This window comes from Doryrhamphus excisus, chromosome 9, assembly GCF_030265055.1.
Source record: "Doryrhamphus excisus isolate RoL2022-K1 chromosome 9, RoL_Dexc_1.0, whole genome shotgun sequence".
NCBI classification, from domain to species: Eukaryota; Metazoa; Chordata; class Actinopteri; order Syngnathiformes; family Syngnathidae; genus Doryrhamphus; species Doryrhamphus excisus.
Window position 1 is genome coordinate 17,512,991 of NC_080474.1, and position 19,954 is coordinate 17,532,944.

Genomic DNA, 19,954 nt, shown 5'->3' on the forward strand with positions numbered 1-19,954 from the left:
TGGTTTTCATGTCGCACCTGTTCTAGCGAGATCTTTTTCTCGTTGTTAGAAATCTCCCCTGCGGTGTTCATCTGTGCATGGAAAAAAAACAGACTGGTGTGTCTTTACTTCACTTTGAAGCTATATGCGATATATTATTAGATATGCCACTAATTTGCTTTGCCGTCTAACACAAAGCTAATATGTTCATGTTTTGTTCAAATAATATAGACAATATTTCAATGTGTAATATTCTGTATTTACAGATGTTTATCTTCACTATCGCCTCATATCAAGATAAGCTAATAAGCTGCAATTGGCTTGAAACCCTGCAAAAAAATTAATGGGTCTGTTATTTTCCCACCTTGTAACAGAAAAGGTGGAAGAACAATCTTAAAAAGCAATCTTCACTCGCTAAATGTACTGCAAAAAAAGGTCAGTAAGGATAATTCATAATGCCGCCTACACAGAACATACTAACTCCTTATTTCTAAAATCACAAATACTTCAACTTGCTGATGTAGTTCATCTTCAAACAGCTAAAATATGCATAAGGCGAAAAATAACCAATCACCTAAAAATGTCATCCAATACTTCTCTACAAGAGAGGTGCAATATGATCTTAGGGAAGTACATTTGAAACACTTATATGCTAGGACTGAACATTACAATTGAATGCATCACATAATCAGTTCACAGTTCCACATGTCCAAAAGGAGTAGGAAGAAGCAAAGCTTATTAAATCCTACCCCTCCATCTGGTACTTTTACAATCAGTAACTGTTACATTTGTTCACTTCCTGCTTTCCTAATATAGTTTAAGTTTTTTTTTTAAAATTTTTTTATTTTATTTTTGTCACGTACCGAAGTACAAGGTGATATGATCATCCAATGACATAATGGGTACCATAGTAAGTGTCAATATAGTGATATGTATAGCACATCATGACTGGTTCAAGACTCTTCATCCTTGTATTTAGCAAACATCAACTGCTTGTATTGTTTCTTGAATTGGCTCATCGTTGTGCATTGTTTGAGGGTCTTACTCAATCCATTCCATAGTTTGATTCCACATACTGAAATGCTATGGCTTTTTAACGTAGTACTCAGCAGTCAGTCATAGTGAGACGTCAAGTGAAATCAGAGTGAAAATACTGCATATTCATTAAAATCGGGATTTCCGAAAAAGTTGTGCATGACCCAATTTTACGAGACTTCAACTCGGCAAGTGTCAGTGGATTAATTTAGTGCATGTCTTGCTTTTACTTTGGTTTTTCCCTGCTGTTTGGCAACACTAATTCAAAAATCCGCCAGCTTGGTTTGACATTTTAGTACTTTTAAAGCAAACGTATCAAGTGAAGAGCTGAGATGCTGCAGGTTTACTTTCCACCTAGTCACTATAGAAGGAGATTTTAGCAGCCCAGGGACGCCCAGACTTCAGTCTCCTCGGTCACTTTGTCCAGGTCTTCCCAGCGGATTCCAGAGGCGCTCCAAGGCAGTTAAAACATAGTCTCACCAATGTGTCCTTGGTCTTCCCCGATGCCTTCTACCGGTTGGACGTGCCCTGAATACCAGAGAGGCGTCTGGGAGGCATTGGAAACAGATGCCCAAGTAGTGGTTCCACTCCCAGTCTCTCTCGTCCGTTCGGTCAGTACCCAAAGCTTATGACTATATGTGAAGATTGGAACATAGACGTAGACCAGGGGTGAGCACGTTTTTTTTTGACTTGTGGGCCGCATTGAGTTAACAAAATTGTCCAGGGGGGGCACAACATATATTTAACAAATTAAAATTAAAATTAAAATTAAAATTAAAATTAAAATTAAAATTAAAATTAAAATTAAAATTAAAATTAAAATTAAAATTAAAATTAAAATTAAAATTAAAATTAAAATTAAAATTAAAATTGTATTATGAAAGCAGACGTAAGAAGAAATAGAATGCTCTTTTAGTAGATTATTTTACTATATATTACCATATTGACAGTTACTATGGTACCCATTATGTCATTGTATGGTCTTATCACCTTGTACTCGACAAAAAAAGAAAAATAATAATAGTAATGATAATAACAATGATAATAATAAAATTAAATACAATTAAATAAAGTAAAAATAAATAAAAAATTAAAATAAAGTTAAAAAAAATATTAGGAAAGCAGGAAGTGAACAAATGTAACAGTTACTGATTGTAAAAGTACCAGACGGAGGGGTAGGATTTAATAAGCTTTGCTTCTTCCTACTCCTTTTGGACATGTGGAACTGTGAACTGATTATGTGATGCATTCAATTGTAATCTGATGCATGTTCAAATGAAATTAAACCATTACCATTATCATTACCATTAAATAGTGAATTGCAATACTCAAGTTAGTCCAAGATGGCGACTATTGACAGTAGTACACTATGTACCCAGCACTGCATACTGAGTGCTTTTAGTGCAACGAGCAGGTACTAACATTGTCTTGCCGCACTTCAATGTGAACACACTTGTGTGTTGAAAAGACTTAAGCGAAAGCACAGGAAGTGCATCATTTGAGACAGTCACATATATCAGACACGTCTCGGTCTCGGTTTGTCAGCTTTCTACGTTGGCTCCAGTCTGCACGAAGCTGGCATTTTTCTCATGAAAGTTGAAGACAAATGTTGCTGTCATCTTGTTTGGCTGGATTACCACCAAAGTGCATGAACACAGCCCCGTTTTTAATGTACAATCATTTATTCTTGTTACCACCAACCAAATATTTAATTCATTTTGCAGAAGAAAAATGAGCAAGTCTTTGATATTTTTACGTAATCATGATTAATGTATGCTCCACCGTCAAAATCTAGATATGAATTATTGTATTAATCAGGCATGAACAAACACTCCTCACGAGGGATTCTAATGTTTTTGTGTAGCCTTGTCTCATATTTGCATATAAATGCTCTGCAGTTGAGACTTTTGATCTTGTCTTATTAATAATCACTGGAAGGACTTTCATTCATGTCATTTCAAGGTAGAGAGGGTTCCAGTATTGCTTTAAGTGGAGTGGGTTCTTTGAAATACGCTCTAATGTTATTCTTCTCACCTCCTCAAGCCAACATCTGAAGGCCAGTTGGTTAGTCAGTCCAAAGTATCTTAACCAGAAGGGCAATTTCTTCACTTTGATAAAGTTCTATTTATGTTTCTAGTGGGTGTGTCCCCCGGATGTAGTCACAGTGGAATTGCTTGGTGTGGCCGGCGAAGGAAAAACAACATGTTGGTGGCCACTTGTCACGGAATGAGACAATCTTTGGGGAGATGTCTGGACATTGTTGGAAGCACACGATAAATGAGCATTCTAGTTTGACGTAAATGGCTTATTATTATTATTAGGGCTGCACGGTGATCGAGTGGTTAGCGCGTAGACCTCGCAGCTAGGAGACCAGGGTTCAATTCCACTCTCGACCATCTCGACCAGTTTGCATGTTCTCCCCATGCATGCATGGGTTTTCTCCGGGTACTCCGGTTTCCTCCCACATTCAAAAAGGTTGATTGGCGACACTAAATTGTCCATAGGTGTGAGTGTGAATGGTTGTTTGCCTCTCGCCCGAAGACAGCTGGGATAGGTTATTATTATTATTATTATTATTATTATTATTATTATTATTATTATTATTATTATTATTATTATTATTATTATTATTATTATTATTATTATTATTATTATTATTCATTCATTCATTCATTTTCTACCGCTTTTTCCTCACTAGGGTTGCGCGGGGGGGCCGCCGTGCCGCCATTATTATTATTATTATTTTTTTTTTTTTTTATTATTATTATTATTATTATTCATTATCGACTGCTTTTTCCTCACTAGGGTCGCGAGGGTGCTGGAACCTATCCCAGCTGTTAACCACTCGACCGCTGTGCCGCCATTATTATTATTATTATTATTATTACGCTACGTTATTGCTATGTTCCAATCATAAACTGTATAAGGTTCCTAAAATATTGTGACAGGTTAATAACTCTCAATAGGTTATTACTTATATAACCTATAAATATTTTACAATAAAAATAGTTAAAAAAATAATATTTGCAAAAATGAATCATATTTTTAATGACCTCTCATGGCCCACCTGCAGTACCAGGTTCTATGGTGTCTCTTTGTTGTCCACAAAATTGACAAAATTATTTACTCTGTACAAGCAGCTAGCATCATATATATTGATTATATATATCATATATCTAGGATGTCACAGAGGTACCAAATAAATACATTTTTCATCATTTTTTGTATCAGAGATTTGAAAGACATGCACCGTTAGCATCATAATCAGCATAAATAACTGTCATACTCTTTGTGAATGCAAGTACAATCATGTGATGCTTATTTTTAACAATGAAGCCAAATTAGACTGAACAGCCTCCTTATTGGAAAGAAGTGAACCTCAAGAAAGTCATCTGTCAGGACGGATGAGTAGAGTAGACACAATCCAACGTGGAACAAAAAAAATTTTTTAATACAAACGGTGTCTCACAAGGAGGTAGGTAAAAATATATATACACTAAAATACAAAGTCAGAGTCCAAAAATACATACAAAAAAAAAACAAAAAAAACTGACAGCAAAAGGCTGAACAAGATGAAAAAGCAGTACTGGAAAAGCCAAGCAGGAACACAAAAATACAAAACACTGCTGGAGAAACCAAGTGGGACTCCCCACTCACACAAAAGTTAAAAGCCAGAAAGTGAGGCACCAGGACCAGGTAAGAAGCAGGGCTGCGTGAAGATCAGGTGAAGCAGTGAGGTACGATCTGAAAACTGTGAGTCCTGCCGCCATATTTAAAGAAGAAGGCTCACCAGCGCCTCTTCTTCTTGAGGACCCTGAAGAAGAACCACTTCTTTTCAGATGCCCAGTCCTTCTTTGGGCAGGATTTATGAATTATTTTAGTCGTCTCATTGCTCCGCCCCCAAGTTACCAGATCAAGATGCCTGCAAACAGAGCAGAGGACTGGAAATACCAGACAAAAAAAAACAGGAACTGACCAAAAGAAAGGTTAATTGGGAATCAAACAGACGCTTACAAGCTATCTCAATATAAATGCTGAATGTCTTCAAACTAGTACTTCACACACACAAGTACTTTCACACTCACAAACACAAGTTCTGCTCTATATTTAACAGTAAGGTGCTAAAAAAACATTGCAACAATACTTTGTATTGTATGATGGTAAGCTCACTCTTTAAAAAATACAAAACACCTCTCCAGCTAAAGTTGGCTTTGTGTATGTTCTTGAAAAACAGAAAAATCGAGCAAAATATGACACACAGAGATAACCAGAAGCACAATATTGTGTGCACCTAAACTATTGCATAACAGAGCAGGATTACTATAGCAACAATACATCATCAGAAGGGTAAACCTCACCTGTCTCATGACAGCCTAATCCCAGCACACGTTCCCTATTAGTGGGTGAAGAATCCAACGCTTGGTGAATTCTGTGTGTCTGTGTCTGGGAGGAACACACAAGAGTCAAGGATCTTGCTCTGACCTTTTCTTGCACAGAGGTAACATTTGTCTGAGGGTAAAGGTATCAGGTTTGTCTTTCTGTAGAACACAATTTTCTTCATGGATGTGATAGAAAAGGTTGTATACCAGATGTAGCGAGAGCGACACAGACGTAAGAAGAAATAGAATGCTCTTTTAGTAGATTATTTTACTATATATTACTATATTGACAGTTACTATGGTACCCATTATGTCATTGTATGGTCATATCACCTTGTACTCAACAAAAAAAGAAAAATAATAAAAGTAATGATAATAACAATGATAATAATACAATTAAATACAATTAAATAAAGTAAAAAAATGAATAAAAAATTAAAATAAAGTAAAAAAAAATAAATTATATTAGGAAAGCAGGAAGTGAACAAATGTAACAGTTATTGATTGTAAAAGTACCAGATGGAGGGGTAGGATTTAATAAGCTTAACTATATTGACAGTTATTTTGGTACCCATTATTTTGGTCATTGTATGGTCATATCACCTTGTACTCGACAAAAAAGAAAAACAATAATAGTAATGATAATAACAATGATAATAACAAAATTAAATAAAATTAAATAAAATAAATAATAAATAAAAAAATAAAATAAAGTTAAAAAAAATTATATTAGGAAAGCAGGAAGTGAACAAATGTAACAGTTACTGATTGTAAAAGTACCCGATGGAGGGGTAGGATTTAATAAGCTTTGCTTCTTCCTACTCCTTTTGGACATGTGGAACTGTGAACTGATTATGTGATGCATTCAATTGCAATCTGATGCATGTTCAAATGAAAATAAACCATTACCATTACCATTTTAGGTGTATTTTTTTCTATATCTTTCAAACAAACTACGTCCAAACCATAACCAGGCTGTTATCTTTCTGACATAAACGGCAACGGTTTAAAAATACTACATATTCATAAACTTTTGTGCATTACAAAAAATGTGAACAGACTTTCGAAATCAGATTTCCTAAAAACCCATGGATAAAACACAGTTGAATGTTGTACTGTTTTTCCATCTCATATTTACTAAATTATTAGATTTTGAACCAAATCAGTCATGAAATTGACCTTAACCTAACCCCCCTGAGTAAGCAGCAGTGAAAATGATACGTTCATGGAATTGGTAAATACAACCAAGCCTCTGGGTAAGAACGGAGTTGTTAAAAAAGGGCAAAATAAAAAAAAAATCACTAGCATTGTATCATTCAAAAGACAGGACACAGAACTGGAGGGAGCAGAGACGAGGATGCTGAGGTTCACATTGAGAGTGACCAGGATGGATAGGATCATGAATGAGTACATCGGAGTGACATTGCTTCCTGTATAATGGTTTTTCAAAAAGTTCGATTACACCCTCGGCCATCTTTGTGTGGAGTTTGCATGTTTTCTCCGTGTACTCCTGTTTTTTTCCCACATTCCAAAAACATGCTAGGTTAATTGCCGACTCCAAATTGTCAATTGATATGAATGTGAGTGTGAATGGTTTGTTGTTGTTGTTACACACACTCACAAAAGAAAGTAAAATAGTATAAATAATATACAGTACATAACGATGGACTGTGTTTGATTTCTTCATCAAGGAATAAGCAGCCTTTGGTATCATCATTATACTACGTGTTCACGTACACAAATACACACGCACCGTTGATTACATCAGGGATTCTACTGGAAGCAGACCTAATCTATGTAAAGTGATGGATGACATTATAAATTCTGACTGTAGAGATGGATGGGAATGATAGGCCGCCTCTGGTTCTGCAAGTGTGAATGTGTTGAGATTGATCTGCTGATTGCCGGGCTATAATGCAGGGACATCCTACCGCACCTCGGGGGAGCAGTTATTCATCTACCAGCCAGCGACTGCATCATTCAATTGTCCACCGGCTTGAACCTTGCTTGCGGGAATGAAGCAGGGGGAGTAAACAGTGTTACACAACAACCTCTAATTGCTACAGTGTGAAAGCTGAAGCTTTGTATTTTCACTGCTTCTTTCCACAGTAATCAACTTTATTGCTACCTCAGGTGGGTTTGTCTCTCAGGCACCAGGTGACATGTCGTCCTGCGAAATGGCCTTTTCCGTTAATACACGGCTTAATTATTATTATTATTAAGTATTATTGTCTGTTGCTGCAACGTTTCCTTTCTGGGTTGGAATTTCACTTTTTGGTAATTTTGCCCATTATTCACAATCCTTATGTGAAACATGAACACATATTTATTTCTTTTTTCTGTGCATTATAGTGCCAGAAAACAAGTTAATATGAGCTAGCTCACAATGCACGTCATTGGAAAAGACGCTAAAGCCCTTACTAAAAAACGAAAAAAAATGTCAACAGTGCTCCATTTACATAACGGACTTCTATATTAACTAAGTTACAGCAAAAACAGCAAAACTACATTTATTTATACTACATTTACATTTTTAAGTACTTGTTCTTGCATGATCATAGCATGTATAGCAATGATTTTGGTAATGGTAATGGTTTAATTTCATTTGAACATGCATCAGATTACAATTGAACGCATCACATAATCAGTTCACAGTTCCACATGTCCAAAAGGAGTAGGAAGAAGCAAAGCTTATTAAATCCTACCCCTCCATCTGGTACTTTTACAATCAGTAACTGTTACATTTGTTCACTTCCTGCTTTCCTAATACAGTTTAAGGTTTTTTTTTTAATAATGCACCTTGACCATAAGCTTCGAATTTGAGCGAGCCGGATGAAAACATTTAACAGACTAAATATGGGGTAATAATTTAGTAAAAGCCATCTTCACTCACTAAATATACTGCAAAAAAAGGTCAGTAAGGATAATTCATAATGCCGCCTACAGAGAACATACTAACTCCTTATTTCTAAAATCACAAATACTTCCCATAGCGAAGTACGAGGTGATATGAGCATCCAATGACATAATGTGTACCATAGTAAGTGTCAATATAGTGATATGTATAGCACATCATGACTGGTTCAAGACTCTTCATCCTTGTATTTAGCAAACATCAACTGCTTGTATTGTTTCTTGAATTGGCTCATCGTTGTGCATTGTTTGAGGTCCTTACTCAATCCATTTTGTAGTTTGATTCCACATACTGAAATGCTATGGCTTTTTAACGTAGTCCTAGCATATAAGTGTTTCAAATGTACTTCTTCCCTGAGATCATATTTCTCCTCTCTTGTAGAGAAGTATTGGATGACATTTTTGGAGTATTAAGTATTTTATATTCGGTTCTCTGAGAGCACAGTCGTCCACAAAGCAAAATGTACAAAAATCACAAACTCACTAGTGACTAAACTAAAAACGAAGATGCAAGGATAAAGAAGAAACAGCAATACTACATCATGGAAGTACTAACAGCGATCGCAGCTTGTAGAAGAAGACACGAGGAAGAATCCAGCATCTTCCTACTGCAGCCGCTCTGCCCAAGAATGTCAATAATTGGAAAGTGCCTGCGGGTGTTTGTGGTTGCTCCACCCCACCATCTAAGCAGAAAAACACAAAGAGAAACCAGTAAGGGAACAAAATACACACTGGAAAGATAAAATGGAATAACGGAATGTGACATGGTTTGTTTTAATGAAAACAAGAAAAGTCTCATTACATGATGACCTCAGGGTGTTAGAGAAAGGAGCGGACATTGAACCGTGACCCCTGTATGTGAGCCTATGCATTATCCAAGGCGGTGATCTGTGAATACGGAGCAGACCAATAGGATTTTGCTGTAATTGTATTTCTTTTTACAATCACACCACTTTCTGTTACGTTTTCCATTCTGTGTTTTGTATTTGTTACTCCTACTGGTTCGGTTGTGCGGTGATAATAACGGAACGTGTTTTGGCTCGGGTGCAAACTGCAATAATATGTTGTCCGTTCGTCACTGTACATTCTCTCCGGCTCAGTCAGGTTGGGTGGGGGACACAGTGGACGGACATTTTTAGGTCTCTCCAGAGATGTCAAAGTCAGGACTCCATGTGGACAACTCAAGGACATTTGCAGTGTTCTGAACCACTTTTGTGTGCTGCAGCACGATACCGCCACCAACATCGTATTTGACCTTTAAACAGAAAGTCTTCATCGTAATAATCCACTGTGATCATCACGAATTGCACAGCTTGTTGTTCTGACCATCTTTTTCTCCTTTTTGCGTCTACTTGACAATTCTCACTTACCCATATTTTAAAACTGTAATGTTCATTCATTTTCTACTGCTTTTCTACAGGGCACATATAGACAAACAACCATTCACACTCACATTCATACCTATGGACAATTTGGAGACGTCAATTAACCTAGCATGTTTTTGGAATGTGGGAGGAAACCGGAGTACCCGGAGAAAACCCACATGCAAACATGCAAACTCCACACAGAGATGACCGAGGGTGGAATTGAACCCTGGTCTCCTAGCTGTATCTGTGCGCTAACCACTCGACTGCCATGCCGCCAAAAAACTGTAATGTATCACTAGATATTATCTTTGGAATGCCTTGCAACAGAAATTAATGTGTTCATTTTCTGCCGGGCGAGAAGACACCCTGGACTGGTGGCCAGCCAATCACAGGGCACATACAGACAAACAACCATTCACACTCACATTCATACCTATGGACAATTTGGAGTTGCAACAGAGATGAATATTGGATAATGAATATTTATTGTAAAGGTGAAAAAACCAAACCAAACCTGATTGCAGATGTTATATGCACAATTGGAATGATGGATGGACTTTTAAACTGGCATGTGTAGGGCCCAACAGATTAATCACAGGGGCCATGTAATCGGCCAATTATAGCTATTAAAGAAAAATCGGTAAGCAGCCTAAGTAGCCTTGGCTGGAAAATCCTATATACTGTACATTGCGTTTTCCATGACAAATACACCAACAAAATAGTCATACTCCTGTTTGGAACACACCAGTTTTCGTGTGGTTCGGTTATGGAGGAAAGGTTTTGCCCAAATTTTGCACCATTTTTTATATGCTGTCTCTGTTATTATACAATATTGTGCAAAACAAACTAACTTTCATTCTGTGGAATCGTGTGCCTCAACAACTTACAGCATGAATGTCTGTGCATTTTTTATTGAGTGAGACTGCTAACTAGACCTGCCATGGGGCCAAAAATAAAAAATAAATTGCAAGTCCTGGTAAATTAATAAAATATGTGAGAATTACTATTGATGGTGTCCTCTCCTCTGTATTTGCTTTTTGCCTTATACTCCAATAAGGGTATTCAGTAAAGGTAAAATAGATGTTTAAATTGTCATTTAAAGGAATGTAAATGTGTTTTTTTGTTAATGTTTTTTAAAATTTTTAAAAACCTTTTGGAATTAATTGATAATGAAAACCATACAGTGGGGCAAAAAAGTATTTAGTCAGCCACCAATTGTGCAAGTTCTCCCACTTAAAAAGATGAGAGAGGCCTGTAATTTTCATCATAGGTACGCTTCAACTATGAGAGACAAAATGAGAAAAAAAAATCCAGATAATCACATTGTTTGATTTTTAAAGAATTTATTTGCAAATCATGGTGGAAAATAAGTATTTGGTCACCTACAAACAAGCAAGATTTGTGGCTCTCACAGACCTGTAAGTTCTTCTTTAAGAAGCTCCTCTGTCCTCCACTCGTTACCTGTATTGATGGCACCTGTTTGAACTGGTTATCAGTATAAAAGACACCTGTCCACAACCTCAGACAGTCACACTCCAAACTCCACTATGGCCAAGACCAAAGAGCTGTCAAAGGACATCAGAAACAAAATTGTAGACCTGCACCAGGCTGGGAAGACTGAATCTGCAATAGTTAAGCAGCTTGGTGTGAAGAAATCAACTGTGGGAGCAATTGTGAGAAAATGGAAGACCTACAAGACCACCGATAATCTCCCTCGATCTGGGGCTCCACGCAAGATCTCACCCCGTGGGGTCAAAATGATAACAAGAACGGTGAGCAAAAATCCCAGAACCACACGGGGGGACCTAGTGAAAGACCTGCAGAGAGCTGGGACCATATTAACGAAGGCTACCATAAGTAACACACTCCGCCGCCAGGGACTCAAATCCTGCAGTGCCAGACGTGTCCCCCTGCTGAAGCCAGTACATGTCCAAGCCCGTCTGAAGTTTGCTAGAGAGCATTTGGATGATCCAGAAGAGGATTGGGAGAATGTAATATGGTCAGATGAAACCAAAATAGAACTTTTTGGTATCAACTCAACTCGTCGTGTTTGGAGGAGAAAGAATGCTGAGTTGCATCCAAACAACACCACACCTACTGTGAAGCATGGGGGTGGAAACATCATGCTCTGGGGCTGTTTTTCTGCAAAGGGACCAGGACAACTGATCCGTGTAAATGGGAGAATGAATGGGGCCATGTATCGTGAGATTCTGAATGAAAACCTTCTTCCATCAGCAAGGGCACTGAAGATGAAACGTGGCTGGGTCTTTCAGCATGACAACGATCCCAAACACACCGCCCGGGCAACGAAGGAGTGGCTTCATAAGAAGCATTTCAAGGTCCTGGAGTGGCCTAGCCAGTCTCCAGATCTCAACCCCATAGAAAATCTTTGGAGGGAGTTGAAAATCCGTGTTGCCCAGCGACAGCCCCTAAACATCACTGCTCTAGAGGCGATCTGCATGGAGGAATGGGCCAAAATACCTACAACAGTGTGTGAAAATCTTGTGAAGAGTTACAGAAAACGTTTGATCTCTGTCATTGCCAACAAAGGGTATATCACAAAGTATTGAGATGAACTTTTGTTTTTGACCAAATACTTATTTTCCACCATGATTTGCAAATAAATTCTTTAAAAATCAAACAATATGATTATCTGGATTTTTTTTTCTCATTTTGTCTCTCATAGTTGAAGCGTACCTATGATGAAAATTACAGGCCTCTCTCATCTTTTTAAGTGGGAGAACTTGCACAATTGGTGGCTGACTAAATACTTTTTTGCCCCACTGTATATGTACATAAAAAGGGGAAAATAAGTATTTATGTAGTACCTAGTTATTGAAGAAAACAAAAATGTATCAACATTTATTCATAACATAATGAACTAATAACAAAACCAGAGTCAACAGGAACAAAGAAACCTATAACAGCACTGCAACAGCATACCATCATGAAACCACAATAAAGCGTCGAGAACCGAACAGAAAGAACTAATAAATACGAAGACTAATTTCAAAACGAGGAACAGCCGAGCAAAACCCAAGAGGATGTAAGGAGCTGATTGGATGAAACAGAGCATGACAAATGAGATTAGGTGAAAAGAAGAAAACAATCAGCACAACACACAGGGGAAGCTATGACCCAAAATCCTACCAGAAAATAAGATGCTATTAAACAAGGTATCAAAGCTACAATAGTAAAACGTTAGGATGAATAAGAACCCATAAGAAAACAGATAAACAGACCAAGTGGAACACATACAAGACGTTTTTTTTTTTTTTTTTTACTAAAACCTCAATTAGAGTGATATCCACACCAAGCCACCAGTCAGGATAATGTGTCAGAAATATTATTTATGGTGAAAAACTACCTAGGTAAACATAAGGAGTGACACGGAGGGACGCGATCCTCCCACACTTCAGCACGAAACCTCCAGTGAGAGGAGGATGTGCTGGCAGGCACCAGAAATAACTTTCCTTGATGACATAGTGGCAGAGAAATGACACTTGACTCTTCTGAAAACAAACAGGGTGATAAACCGAAGCAGCTAAAAAATGTCATCTTGTAGAAATGTGAGAATGTTTTCAGCTTAATTACTTACTAGTCTGGGAACACAATTCTACAGGGAATTAGTCTTTACTAGGACTTGAATTAATTAATTTTATGGACTGAACTGTAGTACAAGACAATCATGAGTTTGCGTCAGTGGGAATATTCCAGTAAAGGTGACTTCGGTTTGTTTTTTGCTGAAACATACAGTGGAACCTTGGTTAACATAATTAATCTCCTCCAGAAGGTCTGACTCTAACCAAAACGGATGCTAACCAAATACATTTTTCCCATAAGAAATTATATTTTCTGGACTATAAGTTGCACTTTTTTCATAGGTTGGCTGTTCTTGTGAGTGTTTTTGTGCTTAAACATACAGTGGAACCTTGGTTAACATCATTAATCTCCTCCAGAAGGTCCGACTCTAACCAAAACGGATGCTAACCAAATACATTTTTCCCATAAGAAATAATATTTTCTGGACTATAAGTCGCACTTTTTTCATAGGTTGGCTGTTCTTGTGACTGTTTTTTGCTTAAACATACAGTGGAACCTTGGTTAACATCATTAATGTCCTCCAGAATGTCAGACTCTAACCAAAACGGATGCTAACCAAATAAATTTTTCCCATAAGAAATAATATTTTCTGGACTATAAGTTGCACTTTTTTCATAGGTTGGCTGTTCTTGTGACTGTTTTTTGCTTAAACATACAGTGGAACCTTGGTTAACATCATTAATGTCCTCCAGAAGGTCCGACTCTAACCAAAACGGATGCTAACCAAATAAATTTTTCCCATAAGAAATAATGTTTTCTGGACTATAAGTCGCACTTTTTTCATAGGTTGGCATATAGACAAACAACCATTCACACTCACATTCATACATATGGACAATTTGGAGTCGCCAATTAACCTAGCATGTTTTTGGAATGTGGGAGGAAACCGGAGTACCCGGAGAAAACCCGGAGAGAACAGGCAAACTCCACACAGAGTTGGCCGAGGGTGGAATCGAACCCTGGTTTGCTAGCTGTGAGGTCTTCGCGCTAACCACTCGTTCACCGTGCCGCCCAATGTCAGATTCATCATTCTTAAATTCAACATTCTTCAAAGGCATTCAGTCTTAAACCACAGAATTGCTTGCAGCCGTGTTCTTAATTTGCTGAATTCCATCCCCTCATAAACTGAAAGTGAACTGAATTGACATGTGATTAGTAAAACTGACAGCCTATCAATGCCCATAAAAGGGCATGAGACAGCAGGGTCGTGTGCAGACTCAGATTTAAAAAATGCCGAAAGCAAACGTGAAATTAATTGAAGTGAACCAGGTGAAGAAAAAAACTTTTTCTGTCGGCAGAAAAATATTTTTTTAACGCCTTTTTTATTTAAAATGTGTATCCTGAAGGCAGAAGTTTCAGAGTGTGTGAGACGATTGGCCACAATAACGGCTTAATTTATTCAGAGATAAATTCCAGCACGGCCAACCTGCGGCAGAAACCGAACCATCCTGCAACATTATACTCACACGTACTCGGCACAGGGATTTAATTGTGTTTTTTTTCTTGTATTTTAGGGCTAGCGGCGACGTGATAAGACGATGGCCTCGCAATTCTTTTGTTTGTTAGGGCTAGCACATAAGGACATTTTTAAAAATTTTCAAAATTTGGACAAGGTTAGGGTTTTTATGTGTGTGTGTTTTTAAATGTATATATATCAAACTGGTGACTTATTTTTTTTTACCATTAAAGGCCATCTTGTAAGGAAAAAAAGTTAAAATGGAGAGAGATTTGGTTCTAAATGTGCATTCCATGATACAAAAACAGAATCTGATTTTTTAATTCTAATATATTATGTATTTAAATGCTACCCAAGTCAGTGCCAGTGTTGCCAACTAGGCGATTTTGTCGCTAGATCTGGTGACATTCCAACCCCTCTTAACGACTTTTTTTTTCTCAAAAACAACTACAGTCACAAATCTGGTGACTTTTTCTGTTTTTTGGTATTTGTGGACTCAAAATTGAAAGCGGGCTGCACGGCGGTCGAGTGGTTAGCGCGCAGACCTCACAGTTAGGAGACCCGGGTTCAATCCCACAACCACGGCCATCTGTGTGGAGTTTGCATGTTCTCCCCGTGCATGCGTGGGTTTTCTCCGGGTACTCCGGTTTCCTCCCACATTCCAAAAACATGCTAGGTTAATTGCCGACTCCAAATTGTCCATAGGTATGAATGTGAGTGTGAATGGTTGTTTGTCTATATGTGCCTTGTGTACCTCGCCTTTCGCCCGAAGTCAGCTGGGATAGGCTCCAGCACCCCCTTGTGAGGATAAGCGGTAGAAAATGAATGAATGTATTCTGTAGGGGTGGCGTTCCAAAACACAAATGTTTTATTTGCCTGGATAAAAGAGGAGGTGTGTTTATATGTCATTGTTAGCATTTTACATCATAATATGCAAATTCTGTGCAAATTAGATTATGATGTCATCAGCGACAGCCAATAGCTTTTTTTCTGGCAACAGTGGCCAGTATAAAATGGTAATGGTAATGGTAATGGTTTTATTTCATTTGAACATGCATCAGATTACAATTGAATGCATCACATAATCAGTTCACAGTTCCACATGTCCAAAAGGAGTAGGAAGAAGCAAATCTTATTAAATCCTACCCCTCCATCTGGTACTTTTACAATCAGTAACTGTTACATTTGTTCACTTCCTGGAATGTTGTCTTTATGGATGGCAAAACATGCAGTTGTAGAATTAAAAATACCTCTGTAGTCCACATATTCCATAACATAAACATGCAAAAAATTTAAAACATTTAATTTTCTAAATTACATTTGTATAATGCAGGAAATTGTGAAAGGATTTACTAAAGCATATCTAGTATTTATATGTGTACACATTTAAATAAAATGTATAACTCCATATGTTACATGAGACATGCACAGCAGGGCTTAATATGCATGCAGCCCATGATAGTCTTATAATAAGTAATACTCTTTCAATGGCTTTCAGGTTTAGCCACATCTCTACACAGCAGCTTTTGTGTGCGTTGCATTGAATGCAACGCCTGCAGGCAAAACCGGGATCAACAAGCAATGCAAACGTCTGCATTATATTTTACTGACAGCCGGCACGTTAAAGCCATTCCTTGCTTTGTGTAAAAGGAACCAGGGGTTAATGGAAAAAGATGAAGTTCATGGATACACTGTTACTACACTATGCCCAATTTCATTCAAATTGTTCTTTGGAGTGTTAAAAATGGCACTTTTATGTATGCATAATGGTGGAAATGTGTTTTGTGGTGTGACTCCTGGTTCAGCGGTTTACAGATACAGTCCAAAAACATGCATGTTGGGTTAACTGTGTTGTGTGTTATTTCCTGTTTTGTTTCCTTTGTTTCCTCCCCAGACCATGTTACTTGAGGTGATGGATGGAACAATAAGGTATACCCGCAGCCATTCTTCAGGTAGATGCTGGGATTCCATCTGCATGCCCTGAACTGGTTGCTAGCCAATCACAGGGCACATATAGACAAACAACCATTCACACTCACATTCATACCTATGGACAATTTGGAGTCGCCAATTAACCTAGCATGTTTTTTTGGAATGTGGGACGAAACCGGAGTACCTGGAGAAAACCCACGCATGCACGGGGAGAACATGCAAACTCCACACAAAGACGGCCGAGGATGGAATTGAACCCTGGTCTCCTAGCTGTGAGGTCTACGCTCTAACCACTTTACCACTTTTTCCTCATGAGGTTCGCAGGGGTGCTGGAGCTTATCCGAGCTGTCTTCGGGCGAGAGGCGGGGTACACCCTGGACTGGTCACTAGCCAATCACAGGGCACATATAGACAAACAACCATTCACACTCACATTCATACCTATGGACAATTTGGAGTCGCCAATTAACCTAGCATGTTTTTGGAATGTGGGAGGAAACCGGAATACCCGGAGAAAACCCACGCATGCACGGGGAGAACATGCAAAGTCCACACAGAGATGGTCGAGGGTGGAATTGAACCCTGGTCTCCTAGCTCCGGATGGTCCGAACCATCTCAGTCCGGCCTCTCTGACTGTATCTCCAAGGTCTTTAATATGTAATGTAGCTCTGATAAACTCCTTCCTGATCCTATCCATCCTGGTCACTCCCACTGAGAACCTCAACATCCTCATTTCTAATCCTCAGCTCTAGTTGAGTCTATTTTTGTATGCTGCCTTTGTTTCTGTGTATGGAATCCAATCCAACGGCCAAACGTAAAACCCGATTACTCTAAATAGCTCATAGGTGTGAATGTGAGTGTGAAATGCCTGAAATGTTTATTTGGTATGTTTTTTTTTCCATTGAATGACTCCTCAGTTGGAAGAAATATGTATAAATGTGAGATGAGCAGCACAGCGGAGTATGTGCATTGTACCTACACTATAGAAAATGTGCCAGCTCTCCAGCGCCTATGCCAAACAGCTTATTCTGCTGTTGCTATGGTTTTGAGCTTCCTTTACTCCCAGGTGCTGACAAGGATGTGCCAGCTTTTCTCGTAGATGAATGCGCAGAGACGAGTCTGCCTGTGGCGGTTGAGTGCATTGGTTGAACAACACAAACGTCGACGCTATACGTTTTTCAGATTGCTGCAGCATCCTCGCCGTCAGTGCAACAGCAATGCTTTTCATCACTGGAGGGCCAGCTTTTAAAAAGCAAAAACAGAGCAACAATTGACCAAAATTTGGTTTATAATTAGACATTGTATATACGGTGTACTTTATGGAGATGAGAAGATTATAGTGCATTTGATGGGTGGTTTTAACAAGAAAAAATACATTAAAATGACAAAAGTATTGTAGGGTGGAACCCATTTAAGTTAACAACTGATTAAGTCAAGGCCAACCGCTTAGGTTGACGTCGACATTCATGATCAACTGCTTTCGATCTGAAACCCAAAGGAATAATTGAAATGAAAATCAGTTGTAATATTGTTAACATCATCATTATGGCCACTTACCTTCAAAACCTCAGCAAAAAAAAAAAAAAAAATTATGGTTAACTTTCTTGACCTTTTCTGCAACTCACAAAACTCACCCGTTTACATTTTGCATAAATGGAGGAAAGCGATGTCAAACTGCTGTCGGTTAAAAAAATCCTTTATTACCACCCATTCTCCTCAATGTCACAAATAAACGTGCAAGCAATCGTTATGTTTGCTTGAACGGAGTACCGAATGTGTGACCAGTTATTTTCGAACCAATCCCATATGCGAGTCAACACCACGTTCTAGAAATAATTAGAATTACAGTGTATTGATTAGGAAATAAATAAGTCAATAAAAAACTTGATTGTAACACATATCATGGACATTATGCCATATTTGTATCATCAGAAAATAATTAAATCACTGCTATAGTCAGATGTATGATTAAATGAGTTAAATAATATATTCTTTGAATCCACAATTAAAAATTGTTGATGGAATAAAAAATGCGGATGAATATAGATGAATGATGTCGCCGTGTTGGTGATCCATGTGATTAATTATTTAACAGGAAACCGGACTTCAGCCAAATTCAAGCATGCCTGGAGGATTTTACTGACCATGCTAATTGTCTCATAGAGGAATTAATTAACTGTATATTCAAGGGAGGATAGATCCGACATGTAGCGGGGGTTTGAGTGGAAAAGACTCTGGAGACATATTACTTTGAAGAATTGGACAAAATCAATTCTGTTCAATTTGCTTTGAAGAGGAAATAGCTTCCTCATATTGCAGCGTCTTTTGGGACACAGCGAGTAGTCCTATTTTCTCTCATGGTTAGAAAACTGCAATGCAACATTTTCAGGCAGACTTTTATATGAATAATAATGTCTTCTCCTGTTTTTGGGACATGAAAAGCATCTCTAATTCATGCAGTATTACATTTTACATCAGGTAGCATTTTGGAGTGGTTGTCATATAACTATCCCGAACACGGCTTCCTGAAAATGTCAGGTAAGCTAGCTCATTTCCAAAAAAAAAAAAAAAATATATTAATAACAATTGCAATGCTTTAATAATGCATCAAATACTGCAGCAACTATTCCAGGGAAATATTGCTAGAGTACTTTTCCGATACTGAGGTTAATAGCCATAAGTGAATTTCTTTGAAGTAGTATTTCTTCTTTATGAATGGACTTTACGACTTACGAGGAAAAAAGTAATAACATTACGAGAATAAAGTCATAAATCTATGAGGAAAAACGTCTCAATGTTACGTCTCAGAGGGAAAATAGAACATGAAAGAAACTTTCCTCTTCAAGAAAGGAAGCGTTTATTTATAAAGTGGCAGCAAAACAGAGCAATGGGCATGCCTAGCCCTTCTCACTTCCGTATTCTTTTGCACCCCATTCCCTCGGTCAAAGGTCACTTCGATTACATCCTGATGTACGTGTTACCATACGCACGGGCACAGCAAATTTGGGGAAAATTTGTTGACCAACACGTACAGTAGAGGAAGTAGGGTATTAATTAAGGAACAAGTAATTAGAGCCACCCATGTGTTTGCTGCTCGTCCGTTGAAAATTGGTAGCTTTTAGATTGTGATTAAATATGAGCTAGATAACAATGCACTTCATTGGGACGCACCTATTTTGACTACAAAGTCCTCCAAAAGTCCTGTGGACATTGAAAAGGTGAACGAAAATACATTTCTGGGGATCACAATAGATGAAAATATGAGCTGGAAACCTCATATTACAAATATA